Source organism: Rhinatrema bivittatum, chromosome 8, assembly GCF_901001135.1.
Source record: "Rhinatrema bivittatum chromosome 8, aRhiBiv1.1, whole genome shotgun sequence".
Taxonomy (NCBI): domain Eukaryota; kingdom Metazoa; phylum Chordata; class Amphibia; order Gymnophiona; family Rhinatrematidae; genus Rhinatrema; species Rhinatrema bivittatum.
In genome coordinates this window covers 33,263,713-33,284,950 of record NC_042622.1, presented here as the reverse complement: position 1 = coordinate 33,284,950, position 21,238 = coordinate 33,263,713, and the positions used below count along the sequence as shown (strand labels likewise).

Genomic DNA, 21,238 nt, shown 5'->3' with positions numbered 1-21,238 from the left:
TGACTTCTTTGTGAAAATAAACAGAACACCTGCACGGACCCATCTAATCTTGGAAAACAAAAGACCAGAAGGACACCTAACAACTGCTAAACTTTCTTTGCTAATATTAAAAAAAGAAAAAAAAATGTTGAAGTCTGAGGAGCCCATTATTTAAATGAGATTTGCACGCAATGAGAGATTTCCAGTTACGTCCCTGGAGGGTGAAATTACTGACTGAAGAACGATCTCCCAAACTCAATCTGAGAGCGGTGCTATTGCATAGCATTTGCCACTTTTGGTTTTCTTTCCTTGGCCAGATTCTCTTATTTGCAGGCTGCTCTAGTTATTCATGCAAGTCAAGGGATAAATCAGAAGTGTCTCCAGCTCCTTTGCATTTATATTCAACACTTAGCTCTCTGTGGCTACTGATGTATTTCTAATACTCTGTGCACAGGCAGGCTGGGCCTGCTTTCTGTTCTGTGCAAGCTCCAAGCTCTAAAGATTCCATCGCTACGTCTTTTGAAAACACACAAAAAAAGGGAATCGCGTTTGCACTTACCGTACGTTTTCCCAACAGCACAGAAGATGGAGAGATTTAGGGATGACAACTGCAAAGGAAAAATGAAAAAAATAAAAATAAGACAGGGATTATTAAGTGGCCAGCCTTTGCGATACTTGATTTTTTCCCCCTGCATATTTTACTCCCGTGACCCCTGGTTTCAGAAGCCTGCCAGACAGTATTCACAGGTAAGAAGTGGCCAGGATTCCATTTCAAATCTAATTTACTGCAATGGAGGTTTGCAGCTCTGAGAAAAATCAATTCTTTTGGACAGAAAAGCTTATTTATTCATTTCCGTTAGATTTACAGCTTTGCAGAAAATACTCTCAAAGCGGGCACAGGAAGCACCGACGGTGGCTCTTTAAAATGCGAGAAAATTAATTTTTCAAATTTTTAAAAAAGACCTGAAAAAAAAAAAAAAAAAAAAGCAGAACAGAATTTCTACTGAACTTCTAGATGCTACTCCTGCTCCTGCAACGAGAATGGCTGCTTGTTAACGCATAGCCTAAGTGACTACAGAATATGAAGCCCGGAGAATCTGGTTGTAACCCCATCATCATTCACCACATGGGCCCTGATTGATGGTCACTTATCCATCCCATGCTTAACCATGCCGCCACGCTCTCCAATTTCCTCCAGTATTTTACTAGGTCTTTTGACAGGCTTATTAGTATTTAGCAGTGCACAGTTCACTGACAATCACCCCTTCCCCGCCTTGAATTTCTCAGTACTTGGTTCTTACCATGTCCCAAAACTGAAAACCAAATGCCTTCCTCATTGCATACAGATCTTCACAAGGGCTTATGTTTTTCGGTATTTTTGCAAAAGAGAGAGTTTAAAACCTTTTCATTTAAAGCTGATGCAAGGGTATTAGGCATCCTAGGCAAACTTTGCAGCCTTACCCCCTCCCCCCAATTAAAAATTATGCATTTATAATAACAGATTTTACAAGAAAAGGACATTCAAAATTCAATGTTCTAGGGTAAAAATATCATTTTTACCATGTATATTACATTTACAGGCACTGCTCTGTGCCAACTAGAAAACCCTGCAAAAAAAAAAAAAAAAAGACGCTTGGTATTATTTATTTTTATTTTTTTTATTTAACAGCTTTTTTATACTGATATTCGTATATTAGGCCTATTGTAACACTTGGCTGTGGGCTTGGCATTCTGAAAGCCATTAGTAAACTGAATTATAATTCCAAAATATTAAACCCCCCAAGCAAAACAGCATTAAGTATTGGCATTTAAAAAGAAACAACCCTACCTATGATAAGGTAACACTGCAAATATACACCAGATCATAAAACCCTAATAATACACCTCCTGTTAGGCCAACAGAACAAGCCAAGCTGCTATAGATCCCTAAACAGAAGCTATAGGTTAGCAGAATACCTCATCAAATCCACACATGCAGTACATAGACAAACCTAATATAAAAAGACCATAAAGTATAAAAAAAAAAGTACAAACACTGAACTGGAAACCTCAACCAGCCAGACTCTGTATGCAGTGCAGTGAAAAAAACAGAAACCATTACCATTTCACATAAAATATCAAATAATAAAATCAAGAAAAATAAAACAGCAATAATAGTAAAATCATATTAATAAAACAATATTTCAAAACCATTGACAAATAGAACATTTAAAAATTAACTCATATAAAAATTTAAAAAAAGTTCCAAATACCAAAAAATATTTCAAAACAGCAGCACAAATACCACACAATAGTTAACCCTAACAATGATAAAAAAAATCACCTGGGAACTTTTGATTTCCAGATATCCTGACATACATTTGGATTAGCAAATGGTGTGTGTGTGTGTGTGTGTGTGTGTCTGTGTAAGGGGGGGTTGTTGTGAACAAACTTTCCCCTCTCTTAAACACACAGATATACACACGTCTTCTCAATTACACATTTCCTCTCTCACACAGTCTCCCTCTCTCTCACTCACGCACACACAAATACCCACACAGGTTTCCTCTCTTACTCATCCTAACACTTCCTCTGGTACTCACACATCATCACTCTTCCATACACATAGGCTCTCTCTCTCTCACATACACACATATATACTTATCAAGGCTTCTTCTCACTCTTGCACACATTCACTCATATTCACCCACCCCCAGGCTTCCTTCATCTCAGACACACACAGATCCAGGCTTCCTCTCTCTCACACACCCAAGCTTCCGCTCTCTTGCACCCACACAGAAACACACACACCAGGCTTCCTCTCTCTCGCATATACAAACACACATATACATCCCTCACAGGCTTCCTCTCACAAACATTCAGACCCACACACACAGGCTTCTGCTCTCTTTCACACAAAGGGGTGCATTTTAAAAAAAAGCGCGAGCGCGTACTTTTATTCACGCACCAGGCACAAACAAAAGCACACCGGGGTCTGCGTGCGCAAGGGGGGTGCACATTTGTGCAACTTGTGCGCGCCAAGCCCTGTGTGCGCTGCCTGTTCCCTCCGCCTTCCCCTCCCTTCCCCACCCCCCCAGTCCTATCTAAACCCCCCTACCTTTATCGCAAAAGTTATGCCTGCCTGAAGCAGGCGTAACTCGCGCACGCCAGTGGCCCGCTGGTACACCATCACCCGACCCAGGGGCTGGTCCAGAGGCCTGGGCCGGGCCACTCCCCTGGAATGCCCCTGGGCTGGCACCACGCCCCTCGGAACACCCCGAATGTCACGCTGCCCCCGAGACGCCCTCCTAGCAAAGCCCCGGGACTTACGCGCATCCCGGGGCTTGTGCGTGCAGCTGAGCCTATGCAAAATAGGCTCGGTGTGCGCAGGGGGGGGGGGGGGGTTAAGGGTTACACACATAACTTATGCGCGTAACCCTTTTAAAATCCACCCCAAAGTTTTCTCTCCCTCATGTACACACAGTCTTCCTCTCTCACAAACCACTCTCCCAGGCTTCCTCTCTCACACACTCAGATACTTCCTCTCTCTCAGACACATATACACCCATCCAGGCTCTCTCTCTCTTTCTCATATACACACACTCAAATACATATAACTAGGGTTCTTCTCTCTCAAGTTCAGACATACCCACCCACCCGGGCTTCCTCTCTCTCAGACATATACTCAATACACACATGCACACACCCAGACCTGCTCTCTTTTACACACTCAGGCTTCCTCTCTTTCTCTGTGTCACACTGCAAACACATCCCCAGGCTCCCACTCTCACACACCCACACACATCCCCAGGCTCCCACTCTCACACACCCACACACATATCCAGGCTTCCTCTCAGACACACACACATACCCAGGCTTCCTCTTTCTCACATTCACATATTTAGGCATAAGCAACATAGCACATGCCTAGGGTGCCAAGTTCTGGAGGCACCCAAGATCTAGGATTCCCCATGCTGCTCTCTGATTTCCAGTGGTTAATCCCCCTCCCTATCCATGATACTATGCCTATGGGCACCATAATCTTAAATCTGGCCCTGTTCTCACACACACATACCCTAGGTTTCCTCTCTATACATACAGGCTCCCTTGCCCTCTCACTTTGGGTCTTTCATCTTCTTTGGCTTTGGACAGGGTGAGCTCCGCTTGCAGCTCTCCCAGTCCTCTCTCTTTCATATCTTCAGCTGCAGTTGGGATGGGCTCCATCCCCGGACCTGTCTTTGGCTGTGGGTGGGATGTGCTCTGCCTGTGTCCCTCCAGAGCTCTCTTCTGCCTTTGGCAGCAGACTGGATGTTCTCTGCCTGTGATCCTCCTAGGCCTCTTTTTTTTGTGCATTTGGCCACGAGTGGATTGAGCTCTGCCTGTAGCCTTCCTGGGCCGCTTTCTTTCTGGTCTTCGGCTGCAGCTGGAATGATGAGAGAAAGAGGAATCTCTCCTTTAGCTGAGGCTGATATTGGGCCTCTCTCCTTCTAAATGTTTGCCGCAGGCGGGATGGGCTCCATTGCGATGCTGTCTTTGGTTGCTGGCAGGATGGGCTCCACCAGTGTCCTCTTTCTATCTTCAACCGGTAGCCAGAGAAGCTCATGCTGGCGATTTTGCTGCCACCTAAGTGTTGGCACTCTGGTTGACCATCTAGTTTGCCTAATGGAAGCGCCAGCCCTCTTTTAGATAAGCTGTGGCGCATGTGTTTTAATGTAATTACTTGCTTTGACATTCTCCAGTGAGCTATAAAAGGAGGGTGAGAACTTGACAAAGAATAGGATATTATGCCCTTAGCTGTAACTGCAAAAGTAAGAATATTGACCTACCCCAATTGTAAATGCGTTATATAAACAATTTTAAATAAAATAAGCCACGCACGCCGACACAATTACCAGTTTTCCCAGTTCGCTCATGTAAGTAATAGGACTTCCAAAACCCCCTAGTTAAATAGCCTCCTTTTTACCCTGTTAAACCTGACCTTCAAAAACTTGCTTAATCTCTATTTTTGTTTGTTTTCTGACTTACACGCTATCCATACCAGAGGGAAAAGTTACGTGGTAGGGGTCCCTGGCAAATACTTGTGTGCGTAATTATTAATGTGCTAGTTTCATTGTGAAATCGAGGAATGCCCATGCTATGCCCCTTTTTCAGGAAAATGTATTTGTGTGCTTAGTGGCAAGAGCATGCAAGTACGTGGGTGCCTTTTAAAATCCGCGTGGCACGCGCTGGCCAAACTTGTGTCTATATCTCCTGGTTTTGGGGTGTGCCAGGCTTTTAAAATTCACCTTTAAGCACATAAATGGGCTTTGAAAATTGCTTTGATAGAATGTTACATTTACACTTGTAACTTTGAAAAGTATCTTCTATGTGGGCAAATTTTGAGGGAAAATTCATGCACATACTTTTGAAAAAGCTGATTATGTGCATAAATCCAAACTCCTTCCCCCCCATTCTACCACTGGGGACTACTTCCGTTCAGTCTGGGTAAGCTTATGCTCCAAAAGGCAATATGTGCCAAGGATTTAATATGCATAAATTGGACAGGCATTTCCGCAGATAAGACACATGTTTACTCATGGAAATGCCTTTGAAAATTGCCCTTCCTACTCCTACTTAATTTAAAATGCTTGTATTCCACAAAATCCAATAAAATATCCAAAAATAAAAATTATAAGAAGAAATTAAATTCTTCCTTGTCACTCTGCCTTTTTTTGCATTTGGCCCGTTGGCGTCTGTCCCACGACCGGCTGCTCTCTTACCTCCTGCTCCAGGTTGCAGGGGGCCTGCCAAACGCTGCTGCTGAGCAGGGCATCCCTGGGTATGCACAGGGCTTGGGCACATTTAAAGGGCTCGCAGCAGGAAATCCTCCATGGTGCCCTGGGATGACATCACAGGCCTTTCACTATATAAGGCCTGTTCTTCCCTGCCTCAAACGCCTCAGCAATAGGTCAGTCTCCTCGAAGTTGCTGTTTTCCACGACGTTTCTGATTCTACTTCTGTTCCAGTGCCTTACCTTAGTGTTCCTATGTCTGAGCTCTTGTCTCTTGGTCCCTCTTCTGTCTTCCTGCTGTTCCAACCTTGCCTTCCTTCCCTTGGATTGACTTCTCAGCTTCATCTCTGCTCAAACCCTTGGCTTAGTCTTTGGTTGGATTCCTGGCTTGACTTTGGACCTTTTCTTGACCTCGTGGGCCTCTGCCTGCCCTGAGCTCTGCTTGGACTGACCGTTTCCTTCCCACTGGCCAACTGTCTCTTCTATGACAGATTCATCTCTGCACAGGGACCCGTCCCTAAGTCCAGCCGGCCCTGGCACCAGAGGACTCAACCTAAGGGGAACAAGGGCTGGTATTGGTGAAGGTCCTGTTGGGCCCTTGCTCAGGCCAGCTCCACTTGCAGATGGTGAGGTCCTGCAGGGCTCCTCCCTGTGGGTAGTGCCAACCTCACCTCAGTCCAAAGGTCCACTTCTGCAACACCTTTCACAAGTTTTAATTCCCAGAATAGAAATGTTTGCTGTCCATTCTATCAGCTAGGATAACATCACAAAATTCATACTACAAAAAAAGAATGACTAGAATTGCCTCCACACAGTCTCTTCATGGTTGAATTACAGAGAGCGAGAGAATGGAGTAGCCTGCTAGCAGGGTTCCAGACTTAAGAACATAAGAACATAAGAAATTGCCATGCTGGGTCAGACCAAGGGTCCATCAAGCCCAGCATCCTGTTTCCAACAGAGGCCAAACTTTGTGTTGGGTGGAGCTCGAGCAAGAGGCAGAAAGGGGCAGGAGAGAGAGACCTGGGCAGGTACATGCAATATATCCAGGTAGATTCTCCACAACAGAGACTCACTGCAAACAAGTGTCTCAGGAGTAATGTCTCCAAATAGATTTGTTTTGTGAATACCATGACAAGAATGAACTTCACACGTAAGCCAGGGTACATTGGATATAATCTCAATCTTTCTAATTTATTGCTAACGCTCATCTTAACAATTGCATTGTACCAAAGAAAGCCTTTTTTTCCTGAAGTTCATAGGATGAAATATGTGCCTCAGAAGTGTGAGTAGCATAAGGTCTCTCCGACTAGAGAAGCAGTAATGTCATCTGAAATCCAGGTCCCAATGAAAAAAGTTGGATGCTGGACTAGTGCCCTGGAAGTTTCCTTGTTAAACGTATATAATTCAATTGCTACACAAAAATGGTGCGAACTTTAAATTTGTCGTACCTGTGGAAGAAACCTGTGTAATCGTTTATGGACAATAAAAGACCGATTTGGAACTTATTCTTATTTGGCATCCTGCACTGGGAAGTGGAGGAATGCTTCCTTAACAGTGAACCACCGCCCAAGGTCCACTTCCACAACTGACACACCAAAGTCTGAAAGAGCCCCATACTCTGAGGAAAGTTACCCTGCGTGGTGGCTATGAAACACCATTATTTTGTTTTTGGGTCAGGGAGAAAGGATTGCTATGTGGAAAATACTATTCCTGCTTTTCTTCAAATAAAGATTTAAAAAACAGATGCTTGCAATTGAAAGCAGATATTGTGCCATTTAGAGTAATTCAAACTATTTAAATGAATAGTATGTATAGTATATATTATATTTGAATAAGTCAGATACTTTCAATACAAGGAACATTCTTTTCTCTTTCTTTGCTGTGGTTCCACCAGTTGAATTTTTCCCATTCCATAATTGCATTGGACCAGAGGAGACCCCCCCCCCCCCTTCCCTAGACTAATACATTCCTCATCCCAGAAACCAACTGTCAGAGACCTCATAAAAGGGAGCCAAGCAAAGCTCATATAAAAAAAAGTCCCAAATGTCTGGAAGGAACTAGTTTGGTGATGGAAAAATGAAGTGGTGGTCTTATCAAGTGGTGAACAGATACATGAATCTTCACAGTGGAGATACCAATGAGAAGAGAGCACTATGGTTAACTCACAGACAGCATGAACATGGATGGGTTTGAAAATTTTGAATCAAGACCTAAGGGAAAAACAATAGTCAATAACTATAAAACATTGTTCTCCAAGGTTCTGGTAAACCACAGTGCTATTATGTGTCATGGCAGCCCTGGGATCCAGGGTGTCGACCATGGGATGCTGTATTCAGGTGCTGACACAGCTTGCCAAACACATAAATGAGCCAAGCTAGCACGTTGACAAAATTTTTCCTCTGAAGCTATTATAATTGGCTTGTCAGTTAAAATGCATTAAGACGAACCTTACATGACACCTACGTTCATGTTCTCATTTTGTTTTCAAGAAGTTCCATAAACCAAAATAGAGTAAGAATCTCAGAAGAGGAGCATCAGAATACAGTAGATAATGGCAAATAAAGACCAACTGGCCATTCCTATCTGCCAGTCCACACTGTTAGGAATGTTTCGGGCTGCCAGTCAGGAAGCTATTGACCTCTCAGACAGACTAGTGCCCTCTAAAGGCAGCATGACTAATTCTACATAGAAGTCTCAATAGGTAACAACAACATCTTTTAATATTAAAGGCTTTCTTTTCTCATATTTTATTATGTGACTAATTTGTGTAACCCTTTCTTGGGGTGTGTTAAGTCCTAAGGGCACACAATATAATTTATATCTTTGGAGCTGCTCCGGATAACAATTCACTCCCACGCTGACTCTTAATTCCTGGGGAAATTCCTTTTTATGGGGGGAAGCTCTCGCTTATGGCCCAGACGATGATAGAAGGTCATCGGGCTGTGTGATATACTTTAAGTGCTTCCCATGAGGTGAGAGGCTATAGGAACTCACACAGGACCAGGTCTGGGTGTTAAAATAAAGTTTGCTGATTAAAAAATGTAAATAAAAGTCCATTTGTCCAAAATGATGAGTGTACATGAGGGTAACTTGCTGGTGTGGCGGTTACTACCTTTAACCAATAAGCCTTATACTTGTGATGCAACTCCATTACTACTCTCTGCTTTAACAGCAGGGGGAAAAAGAGGAAAGGGGGAATTAATTTCAGACAGCAGCCAACAAAGACATTGAATGTTATGGTCTGGGAAAACAAACAAGCATGGGGGTAACTTGCTGATGTGGCTGTTACTACCCTTAACCAATAAGCCTTATACTTGTGATGCAACTCCAACATTGCTTTCTGCTTCAACGGCAAGCGGTAACGGGGAATTGGACTCAAGACAGACGCCAACAAGGGCCCTGACTTTGATGGTTTTGGAAACCAAATATGGGGGTGACTTGTATGGCGTGGCTGATGCTACCATAAGCTTGCTGGGCAGACTGGATAAACCATCTGGTCCTTTTTTGCCATCATTTCTATGTTACACATCTGACTGTAGTTACAGGGATTCTGTCTGTGTAGGTAGGTGTCCTTATCACAAACCTCTGGAAAGAGCCCATGGTGATTTTAAATGCGTGTACTCTCCCAGCTGCTGTCTCGTGGAATCCTAGTGAGGGTTCCCTTTTAACTGCAAAAATCCTACCTTTGGAGATCTCCATTCCCGTGGACACCCAGCCTGTCCTGAATCCTTCCTTTGTACTTTCTTCTTTTTGTTATGTTCTTCATTCCTCAGCTGTTACCTCAAGTGACTTCTCTTGTGGAAAAGTCTGGGGACCAGGCTATTAATCCTGCGCTGAAATCCCAGTGGGGAAGGGGGGATCCAGAAACCTCCCCACTACTCTTAGTGTTCCAAAAAATGCTTTAAATCTTAATCAGGATATCTTCTCTGCCCTCACTGTCTCTGGCAGCAGGATCCATCACTGGTGCTCGCCTGCCTAGGGAGTAGAGTAGGCTCACAGGTCTTTGGTCCCCTGAAGAGAGCTGTAGGGAGATAACCCATGTTTAACCACTGAAAGCACCAAATATGAATCATAATAACCAAAGAGGGATGCAGACAAATATGCTGACAGTCCCAAAAACACTGTCACAGCTAAAGAAAAGAAACTGCCCAGATGAGAACTTTAAACCAGAACTGAAGGATATTTATCAAGATCTGCCTGTTTTGTAAGTTCCTGTGTAACTAAAACCAAAGCAGAGGGACAATGCAGCAATTTAAGCTCATAAGCAGAAGTCCCGGACCAGCCAAGGGAAGTCCAGAGGTCAGCGGGACCCCCACCCTTGGATGAAGGGGGAGCATTCTAAATTAGAGAAAATGCTGACACTGTTATAAGCTTGGCATACAGACGTGGCAGGAACCCCCCCCCTTCCCAAAGAAAACAGGAGGGGGAGAAAAGACCTGCAATGCAGCAAAGACCCTCCATCCACCATATGATTATGCACAAGCTTATGCATATTTATCAGATGGAAAGTATAAGATGGGGAGCAAATAAGGAGAACCAGAGAAAACCCAAAGCTGCCCCAGTAACTCCTGCTATTGAAGAGGAAGAATGCTATGTGTGGCCAGGAGACTGGAAAGAGGGGTCAGACAGTAGCCCGGAGGGGTCAGACAGTAGCCCAGAGTCTGAGTTGGGTGAGGAGCAATCCTGTGTTTTTTTCCCTAATCTCTGCGATTCAATACCTCGAACCATAAAATTCAGGGCCCAGCGTTGGCCGTCCCCTGAATCCAATTCACTTCCCGCTCCCCCATCCCCCTGCCGAAGTGGAGAACGATGTTGCAGTTGTGTCAAAATCATGTAAGCTAATTGGTTAAGGGTAGTAACCCCCCCCCCCCATGCCTTCTGTTAGGGGCAGTAGCTGCCGCTCCTTGCAGGTTACCCCCTTGTCCCCTTTTCCTCATTCCACCTCCAGCCTTTCGGGATCCACAGTGCTTATCCCATGCCTTTTTTTTTAAATTAATTTACTATTTTCATCTTCACCATTTCTTCCAGCAGAATTCCAGACATCCACTACCCTCTCCGTGAAGAAATCTTTCCAGATATTGGTTCTGAATCGTCCTTTTCTGCTGCAGGAACAGCACCCAGCAGAGAAGCTAATGCCTTAGTTAATGTGAAAGGGAACTATACGTTATGTAACGTAATGCCAATCCGCTCAGTCACAACTGCTTCTCCCCCCCCCCCCCCCTCCAGTCAGGAGAACAGTGAAAAGACCAGGGAGACCACCACATCTGAAATCCTGTTAAAGCTTGAACAATAGCAAAGCTAACAGAGCCTGACCGAATAAGCTCGTAAAACAGGCATGTCCAGGGACTTAGCTGTGGGACTCTGAAGTTTTCTTTTGCAATGGCGCAGGAACCTGGGAAGCTGAATGCTCTGCTAATAGCAGTGGTGCTGGAGTTGGGGGCTGGCTGGGTAATCGCAAGGCCTTCTGGCCGGTGCACAGGAGGAGAGCGGTGTTGAATATGAATGGAAAAGGGGGATCTCGCCTGCTGAGCTGTCCAATAGGGGTGGAGTATAGGAGTGTGCTCTCGTTTGAAATGAGATTTCCTGTTTCATTTTGTTTTGGAAACAAAATGGAGGAAGAAAGTTTAATTTGTTTTTCAATCCCCCCCCCCCCCCCCAAAAAAAAAAAAGCTGCAGCTAGCCCTGGAGGCTCCTTTTCCCCTGCAAAAATCACAATTCTATAAACATAACACAAGGTTCTGCTGTGCCTTTTCTCCATCATCCAACCCAGCTTTTCCCATCCAGTGAGCTGTGTTGCAGTTGCAAGCTTCATTTTTTTTTCTTTCCTAGCCCGCAGGATATCCTCCCACCAGCAGGGGGAAGCAAAGAGCAGCACTTATCTGCTGCTGCTCCTGCTTCTCCCTCTGCTGGTTTTCATCTGCAATAGGAACTGCACCGGCCCTGTAGTCTTGCCAGACCTGCTGGCCCCATGCAGTTCAGATTGCAGAGGGAGGAAGGTAACACTGGAGGAAAATGCAGCATTTGATAAGTGTGGCTTAGGACTTCTGCTGGTTTCAGGACAAGGGGTGGAGGGGAGAGAAGGGACAGCTGAATTTGCCAAGGGATGAGGGGGCGAAGGAAAGTTAATATGATGATACCGGGGGGGGGAGGGGGGGGGGGAAGAGTGAATGGGATGTTAATGATTCCAATGGCAGTGGAAGGAAAGGGAAGGGATGCTAGTGATGCCAGGGAAAGAGAGAGAGAAAGGGATGATTATGATGGAAGGAGAAGTGGGGGGAGAGGGAATTGGAGGGAGGGAATGGGATGCCAGGAGTGGATGGTGTTGATGCCAGAGGAGATGGAAGGGAAGGTGATTGTGATGCTGGGGGGGGGGGGGTGGTGGAGGGGTGAATGGGAAGGTGATGATGATGCCAACAGAGTGGTGGTAGAGAGAAAAGGAAAGAAAGTGATGATGCTGAAGGTGGTAGTGAGTCACAATAAAAGTGAACCATATGCCAGGTGTGCCGCAGCACAAAACAAAAGTGTTGGGATCTGATGCCTCAGTGCCCCCTAAACTCCTAGTACAGAGCACTGGTGAGGCAGGAGTATTGGGAGATTGCACCTGCCCTGTAAAAGCACTTACAATTGCAGGTAAGCTTGGGGGAGGAGGGGCTGGATGAGCAGAGGGATGGGGGGAAAAGAAGGACTTTGTTCTAGATTTTAGAATCGTGATTTTTGTGGCAGAGGCGTGGGGGTCCCTGGCCCGGCAGTTACTGCCTTTTCTTTTTAATATCATCTAAAATGAACATTTTTAAAGAAAAATGGAATGAACCCTCCCAACTAAGTAAAAAACAAAATGAAAATAAAATCCCTTTGCACACCCAGTGGTGCACAATAGAGAAAGATCGCATACTGTAACTGATTTGGATAAGGAATGATATACTCTAGGTCAGGTGTAGACAATGCCAGTCCTTGAGTGCTGCAAACGGGTCGGGTTTTCAAGATATCCACCATCAATATTCATGAGAATGGGGAATGGCAAATAGTGGGATGCCCCGGGGCTCTGCACTGGGACTGGTGCTATTTAACATATTCATAAATCATCTGGAAGAGGTAGCAACGAGCGAGCATGGTGATCAGGTTTGCAGAAGATACAAAACTATTCAAAGTTGTTAGAACACGAGCAGACTTGAGAGGAACTGCAGGAGAACACAGCGAGACTGGGGAACCGGGCATCCAAACGGCAGATGAAATGTAATGTGGGCGAGTGCAAAGTGGAGATGCATAGGCCAAAATATCCTAACTAGAACGCGTTTTAGGAGTCACCACCCAGAAGAAGGATCTTGCAATCACTGTAGACAACAAATCGAAATTTTCAGCAGCGTGTGGCAGCATTTAAAAAAAAATAAAAAAATAGAAATGTTAGTTATTCAGAAAGAAACGGAAAATAAAAAGGAGACTATCATAATGCCTCTGTATTGATCCAGGGTTGGATTGCACCTTGAATAGTGTGTGCAGTTCTATTCATCCCATAATCAAAAAATATAATCACAGAACTGGACAAGGTACAGAAGGGCAACAAAACCGATAAAGGGGATGGAACAATCATCTTATGAAGAAAGGCTAAAAGAGGTTAGGACTCTTCAGCTTGGAGAAGAGATGACAGAGGCAGGGACAGACTGGCAGACAATAAGGGTCACTGGCCCCTAACCACCCATCCAAGGCTAGAGGAGGGTGCTATGGACCTATTGTGCCCTATTGTGCGAATGGTCAGTCCACTCCTGCCTACAGAGGATGTAATAAAGGTTTACAAAATCATGAGTGGGGTGGAACAGGTAAATAGGGGATGGTTATCCACCCTTTCAAATAGTGCTAGCACGAGGGGACGCTCCTCGAAACTAACAAATAGCAGATTTCAAGCAAATTGGAGAAAGTATTTTTCACTCTACGCACAATGTAGCCGTGGAATTTGTTGCTAGAGGATGAGGTCAAGGCATCCAGCATAGCGAAGTTTAAGAGAGGTTTGGGACAAGTTACTGGAGGAAATGATTATTAGCCATGTGTACTCCAGGAAACTCACTGCTTACCTCTGGAAATGAGCCACAAGGAAATGGATCTACTCTTTGGGATTGAGCACTAATGACCCTGATTGGCCACTGTTGGAGGCAGGATACTGGGCTTGTTAGACTTTGGGTCTGACTTATCATGGCAGATCTTATGCTCTTAAACTCGATCAGGCCGATGCAATATCATCACGTAAAGAGACGTGCGTCCAAACCAGGTGCACATTTTTTTTGAATGCGTGCACATCCACCTCTCCTGGGCGCTCGATGCAATAGGCAAATGAGCTGCCGCGCTGAAAGGTGTGAACAATGGGTGATTTGTGCGTCTCTAGTGCTCTGCATGGGGCACCCAGGAGTCATGGCTAGGCCGGAGCTCCCGCCCACACTCAGCGGGGCTGTTCCCGATTGGTCCTTTTCACTAACATATGACAGTGAATGGACCAATCGGCAGTAAGTGAAGGAATATTAATTTATTTTCACTCCTTCACTTACTGCCGGCAGGGGTTCTAATTGGGCCAGACTTGGGGATGCTGCTTTCTGTGGTTCCCCCTATAAGGAACCATAGAAAGCAGGATTTTATTTTTAGCCCCTGAGCACGGCGTGCTTCTGCTTTCTGTGGTTCCTCCTACTTAGTATTGCGTCAGTAGTAGTTGGAGGAATCACAGAAAGCAGGATTTTTGGGGTTTTTTGGTGAGACCTTAAGTACCTCATGCTTTAACGCCAGCTCCCGGGCAGGCGTTAAATTTGCCGTGTTAAAATGGGCGCCTTGGCCGCGTGGCAATTTTTGGCATCAGGGGGTAATAGCTAATAGCCTCAACTACATGGAATTGACATGTGATGAGCGCTATTAGCTACGCGCCAGTTTGGATGCGCTGATCCCAGTATTGCATCAGGCATAAGTCTAGCGCGTCCAAGGTTAGCAGCACGCTGACCTGAGCGCCCAGTATTGCATCGGCCTGGATGGGTGGCAGCTGGAACGTGCCCCTGGCAGTATGGACAGGAATAACGGGGCACAATGGATGGACCCGTTGGCCTTTTACTGCTCTCATCTATTATTACGTTTGTACACAATGACTTTTCCCATTTCAATCAGGAAGATGATGGGTTATGTGGGTGCTTGCCTATTGCTAGGAGGTTTATATTGTTGTTTGAAATTAGCTTTCACCTTCTAAATGTATCCATGATATTGATCTATGCACTTATCTACCAGTGCATGCAGAGCTCTGCCGCATTCCCACGTTTTATGTTACATCAGTCAGGCAGTTTCATCTAGTCAGGTGGTTTTTTTTTTCTTTTTTGGTTTCCTGACCGTGTGTTATGAAAAAGCAAACTTTAGCGGCATGGATGAAAATCAAACTACACACAGTGGCTTGTGTGTTTGCAAGTGTTGTTGGTTTCATTCCTCTCCGCATTCAGTTGCAATATACATTTGCTATATTGAAAGGGTTCCCACACCCCCTCCCCCTCTCTCCTCTAATAGCCATTTCTTAGAAGTCCAGACTGAGTCTGGGGATACCAGACTGGAACCTTTTTCCAATGACTATGCAGGAGTCTGAACCTGGGTAAATCCCCATAAAGTGCTGGTATGAGCCCAGACCCCCATTGTTATTGGTTCATGTTTAGTATATGTTAGATACCCTCGCCACAGTTCAGAAGGCGTGTATCTAGTTGTTCCTTGTAGAGTTGTGAAATACCTCTTCCTTCTCTGTACATTTGTCAATGGGCATTCCTGGCAATTTTCTAATTTTTTGTAATGTCCAACAAGATGTACCATTAAGTATATTTTTTCATTCGCTTTCATTGTGTCTTACCTATATCACTCCAGCCTAATTACCCAGTGGCATTACCTTGCTGGCCTATTACACAACATATAAGGTGAATTTCATCCCCTTTTATAGGCAGCTTTCTTTATCTTGTTTGTCTTCGAGCCTTGAACCAATTGTTTTTGCCGATTAGAGCTGTGCACCTTGGGGCCAGTCTGGTGGTTCACTGGCAGTAACGTGCATTGCAGTGTGGAGAGAAACTGGGCTCAGCTCCAGTCCTTGCTTGGGTCTTCTGCTTCCCGGGCTGGTCGGGCCTAGGGATGTTGCAGAGGGAGGCATTTGCAGCCCCCCCCCCCAGGAAAGGGGGGGTCATAGTCATCATGCAATGCAAATTTATGTTTATGTTATACAGCATTTTCTTTCCTGTAATCTTTCAAAATTAAAGCCTAACAGGCGAGGGCGCTGGAGCTTCAACATATTACAAGAGGGTTACCTTTGTTTAGGAGTCACCTAATGGTTAAAGCAATGGACTAAACCAGGGATCCCAGGGTTCAAATCCCACTGACATTGCTGGTGACCTTGAGCATATCATATCTCCTGATTTGTCAGGTACCCACTTAGATTATTAGCTCTTCAGGAAAGGGCCCTATTGTACCCTGAACTACTAATAATGCAATAAGCCTTCTTGGGAAATATTTGGAACTACTAAAATTATCAGTATTATTTAAATTATCAGTGAGGACTTTAGGGTGTTGGAAAAGCCGGAGATCAATATGAGCCTGTAGCATTGCAAGGAAAATGAGCCAACCAGATGCTCCTTCCAGTCTTTATCTGCCCTCATCTACCAGGCTCTCATTGCATGAATCTGACAGAATAGCGTTACAATGGCTCCCCGCTGGCAAGTTTAGTTTCCAGTTTCCATAAAAAAAAAAAAAGGAAAAAAAACCCCTTCGGCATCAGTTTTCTCAGCTCCACACTGGGTTTCTCTATAATTTCATCCCTGAAAACCCAAAATTGAGAAAAAATGGTGGCATTCGTTGCAATCCGCCTCGAGGCCATTTTTGGGAAAAAAAAGCGGAACGTGAAAAGCCGATAGATAAATAAATAAATAAACAGAGCAAGTTACTTCAGGGGCGCCGTGTAAACAGGGTTATTGTGCTGCACAGTGAACACACGATTCTTCCACAGGGAAGAGATCAATAATCAGGGAACAGAAAGGCAAATGCTTAGTCATGCAAATCAGGGCGGGGGGGGGGGGGGAATCCTCTCATTCAAATTCTGCGACTTCTGCAGACCCCCATGGCCCATTAGCTAATTTCTATTACAACACACAGCTCCGGAATAATAAAAAAACGCCAGTAGCCCGTTTCTAAAGGTTCGTCACAAGTGAAATAAACAAGCTGCTGTTCCCAGGACACCAGGAGACAGAAAATTAACCAGAGGTTAACTGGGTCATTAGCAAGAGCACAATACGGGTCACTGCAGATTTAATTCGATTCCGATTCCTGCAAAGAATCAAACAGAGCAACCAGTTCTCACAGCAGGGAAACAAGTAACTTATCAGCAGGCTAAGGTCTCTGGGATACCAGACAGCCCCACGCTGGCTCCTGCCAACTTCTGCATATTCATCCTTGGGAAGAGCAGGCCAAGCCGCTGCGTTTTCCGCACACACGCAGCCCGGGGCCCTGCTCTCAGCCCTCGTGGGAGAAGGAGTTAGGGCTTACAAATGCCCCGGGGCAGTAAACGCAGGCGCCCTCTCGGGACTGGGAGGGTGTGCGCCAGGCAAGGGCACTGCTCTTTTTCACAGATGTGATTGCTTTGCACGCACACACACTCGATTCCTACCACTTTCTTGTCCCCCCCCCCTCCCCCCGTTCAATCCTGTGTCTTTTTCTCTCCTCTCCCTTACTGCCCCCCTTCCATGCCTCAGGCATTCCCCTCAGTGCCCCCCAACAACAACCCCCTTCAGCCTTACTTGTGCTCCAGCCCCCAGTCTCAATCACGACCCCCCCCTCCCGCAGAATGGGTCAACTCCCCCAATTCCCTCCCCTCAGCAGCCACCCCAGCCTAAGTCTCCCCCTTCGCCCGACTCCAACCTCGATATCCTTGTGCGCGCGCATTGTGTGAAAAGCTTGCACTGCTGCTGCCTGTCCTCTACGTTTTTTTGTGCCTGGGCGGAGAGAGAGTGTATGTGTGGGTGAGAGGATCTTCTGTAAGCAATTAAGGGGCAGATGCAATAAAAGGTGGACTGAAAGCGGGCGCTCAGTGTTGAGCGCCCACGTCCCTCTCCTGGGGGTGCCACGCAATATTTAAATTAAGGGTCGCACTGCCAAGGAGGCACTAGGGTCGTTGCGTGCCCCTAGCGCCTCCTCGGCATCAGGCACACAGGAGAGGTCAGCTGTCCACGGGTTAGGAAAGCAGATGCTCAATTTTACGGGCGTCCGTTTTCCTAACCAGTGCAGTCATGGGTTAGGAAAACAGACACTTGTTAATGGAGCATCCATTTCCCTAACTGGCCTTTTTTTTTTAAACTTTTGGTTTCCCCTGACTTTATATCGCTACGATATTAAGTCAGAGGATGGAAACAGGATGCTGGGCTTGATGGACCCTTGGTCTGATCCAGTATGGCATTTTCTTATGGGGTAATCATAAATTAACGCCTGCTCTGGGCAGGTATTAGTTTCTAAGTGTAAAAATGTGCGGGTTCAGCACCTTTTTTTTTTTATGCATGTGGGGTAAATATAAATAACTAATAGTCTCATTGTCATGCATTTGCATGTGGGTGCTATGTTTCGCAGCATGTTGGATGTGTGTTATGGTCACGCTAATCCCCCTCATAGCATAAGGGGCTGTGGACACGCCTCCAAAACGCAAGTCCAATCATGGGTTAAATGGTGCGCTTGGCTGAGCGAACTGTTTTGCATGATTGGTGAATGATTTTACAATGTCAAAGACACCTTTTCTGGGCATGTGATAGTACTCATTGCTACACATCCAATATAAGAAGAGCCAGTGTCTATTTGTGAAATGTCTTCAGCAATTTACCTTTCTCTCCAGCTCAGTTTGCTTGGACTGATATATGAAGACAATACCATATTACAATTTAGTATCTTCTACTGTGACAAAAGTGGTCACATCCTAAAACTGCGATCACGTAAATGCCTTTTGCATTAATAACTCCAAGTGCTACACATGACCAAAACCGAAAATAATGCAAACCAGCGAAACTCACTGTGACTGGCAGCTCGTATACTTAAAGGGTCCCTGCAAAGAGCCAAGGATGACGCCACCACTTGCAAATCAAGCAATAGATCTGAGGGCTTGCATTTCAGCATCCCACTTTTTAAATTTTATATTTATCATACTTACAAAAATATATATACAATAAAAAATTATTAGGTAAACTGTCAAACATGACATACTATTGTAGCAATTTTCAAAAGCTATTTACCCGCATTAAGTGCACATAACACAGGTATAACCCAGTGAGAATTCGATGGCATAGCGGAGCAATTTTCAAATGCCCACTTACACAGGTAAAGAGCATTTACATATGTAAAACCAAGTTTAAGCATGCAAATGCTTGTTTAAGTCAAGCCTTATAGGTGTTCCAGCATTGAGCTTGTAAATGCTGACTGACTGCAGGGCAGGAGGGTTAGTGGCTGCCATCATGAGGTTAGTTGGGGGGGGGGGGGGGGGATGAGTGAGAAAGGAAGAAGTACTGTTCCAGGACATTAAAGTAAGAGGGGGAAAGGGGAGAGAGGATATGTGTGAAAGGCCAGGAAGAAATGTGGTATGGAGATAGAAAGGGAAAAGGGTGGGGGGAAGGGAGACCTCTATTGCTATACAAAAGAAAAGGGAAGCACTGGTCAACTCTGTGCACACAGTACCTAGGCTATAAATCCCAGCTCAGGGTGACATTGACAAACCACTCAGGTTTAAACTGCCTTGATGTATAACAATGTCCTTCAACTCTGAAACTATTTTAAATCCCTTGAGCAGAATTAAACCAGGAGGACCAGGGCAGGGCGTCAGGATATGGAGGAATTTTAAAAAGCCTTCTGCTGATATGCAAATAAACTTCAAAGGGGTAAAGAGCATTACCACACTTTGTAGCGCAGGTACAATTATAAATACAAAAACCGAACAAAACAACGTGTGACGTGGCTCTCCTAAAACAGCTGATATCAGGGCTGGGCATCTGGGCTCATTTTGACATTATTTCCAACAATCATCTTTAATGCATGCATTTAATGCATTCACAAAAATTAATGCTTAGCATTACTTAAAAGATGTTGCTGATAAAGGGGAATGAAATCCAGAGCCATCTGTTAAAGTATTTGGTTGTGGTGGGACCAATGAATCAAGCACAGGGATAAATAAACTTTTAACAAGTGGTTACTGAGAAACCGGGCACATTTCTGCATGTATGGACTAGTGATCTATTGCATAGACAGACTGGCTATAGTGGAAAAATTATCACCCTATGGGCTAAGAACACATCCCATAAACAGGCTGATGCAATGCCGTACGCTCAGGCTGGTGCATAGACCCCTTATGCAATAAGGGGGTTAGTGTGTCCAAATCGAATGGCCAAACAGGCACATAGCTAATAGCGCTCATCACATGTAAATGCCATGTTGATGAGGCTATTAGCTTGTACCCCCTTACGTAAAAAAATAAATGTGCACATTTTTACCCTCAAACATTTACATAAAATTGAGCGTCTGTTTTCCTACTAACCCACTCACAGTCACTTCTCCTGGGCGCCCGATGCCATGGACACACTAGGGACGCACAATTTATCCCTAACTCATTTGCCTATTGCATCCAGCGCCCAGTAGAGGCGATTGTGCATTCGTTAAAAAAAAAAAGAAAAAAAGTGCATCCAGTTTGGATGCACATTTTTAGCGTATCTTTATTGCATTGGCCTGCAAGAATTAAAATGCCCGACACTCTGTTCAAGGTGACTTGCTCAGCAGAGGGAACCTGGGAATATGAACTTGCTCTGTAGGCACATGCAATCACAAATCCAGGTTTCCCCGACATGCAAAATTAAGAAAAGTATTCCAGTTGTTTTCCTTAGGTGTGGTTCAGAGGAGCACTCTTGTGTACAAATGAACCAGACCATTTGATCTTCATCTTTTTCGGTTTGTTTGGACAACCCTGTTTACAAAATAAGATGAAAAGTAATTTGTGCCTTCTGCAGTTCCTTCTTTCCGCATAGTGGAGATCTGCTGTGATGCACAGTCCAAGAATTTCTGAGATTAGAGATGAATAATGTATTGCAGACACATTGATGGATAAATAATTAATGGGGCAAACAAATGGTAGAAGCCATCCAAAGCTTTCTTGTGGCCGTGAATAGAGCTCTAAGCCAATATCTTGAAAATCAGACCCTGCCCATTTTAAAGAAGGCAGCGGGGCTGAGTTAACGGGATGCTCCCTGTAGGCTGCTAATGTATAATTTCAGACTGGGCTGTACATTTGCATGGAAGAAACAGGAATAAGCAGAAGCTTACTATTTTCTTACCACCTTATTTGATGACTTGGGGCTTCGTTGGTTTAAGAGTAGGATGATCCCCCTGCATACTGTACAGTACTTCAAACAGCACACAAGGCAAAGATCAATACCCATTCTTGCAGAAAATGAAACTTTCACTATAAAAGCATTATTCTTTTTTTTTTATAATTAAAAGCAACTT

General features: G+C 44.8%; 1 protein-coding gene across 5 annotated transcripts in view; it reads right to left on the bottom strand.

Moving 5' to 3' along the window:
- Positions 1 to 21,238, bottom strand: part of SULF2 (sulfatase 2) — a 371,939-nt gene that overhangs the window by 285,471 nt on the left and 65,230 nt on the right. For 4 of the 5 annotated variants that reach the window (XM_029611055.1, XM_029611054.1, XM_029611059.1 and 1 more), the window contains exon 2: positions 539 to 587. The exons of the other annotated variant lie outside the window; for it this stretch is intronic. The gene's annotated coding sequence lies outside the window, so the exon portion shown is untranslated. The remainder of the gene's footprint in view (positions 1 to 538; positions 588 to 21,238) is intronic. 5 annotated transcript variants of the gene reach the window in all.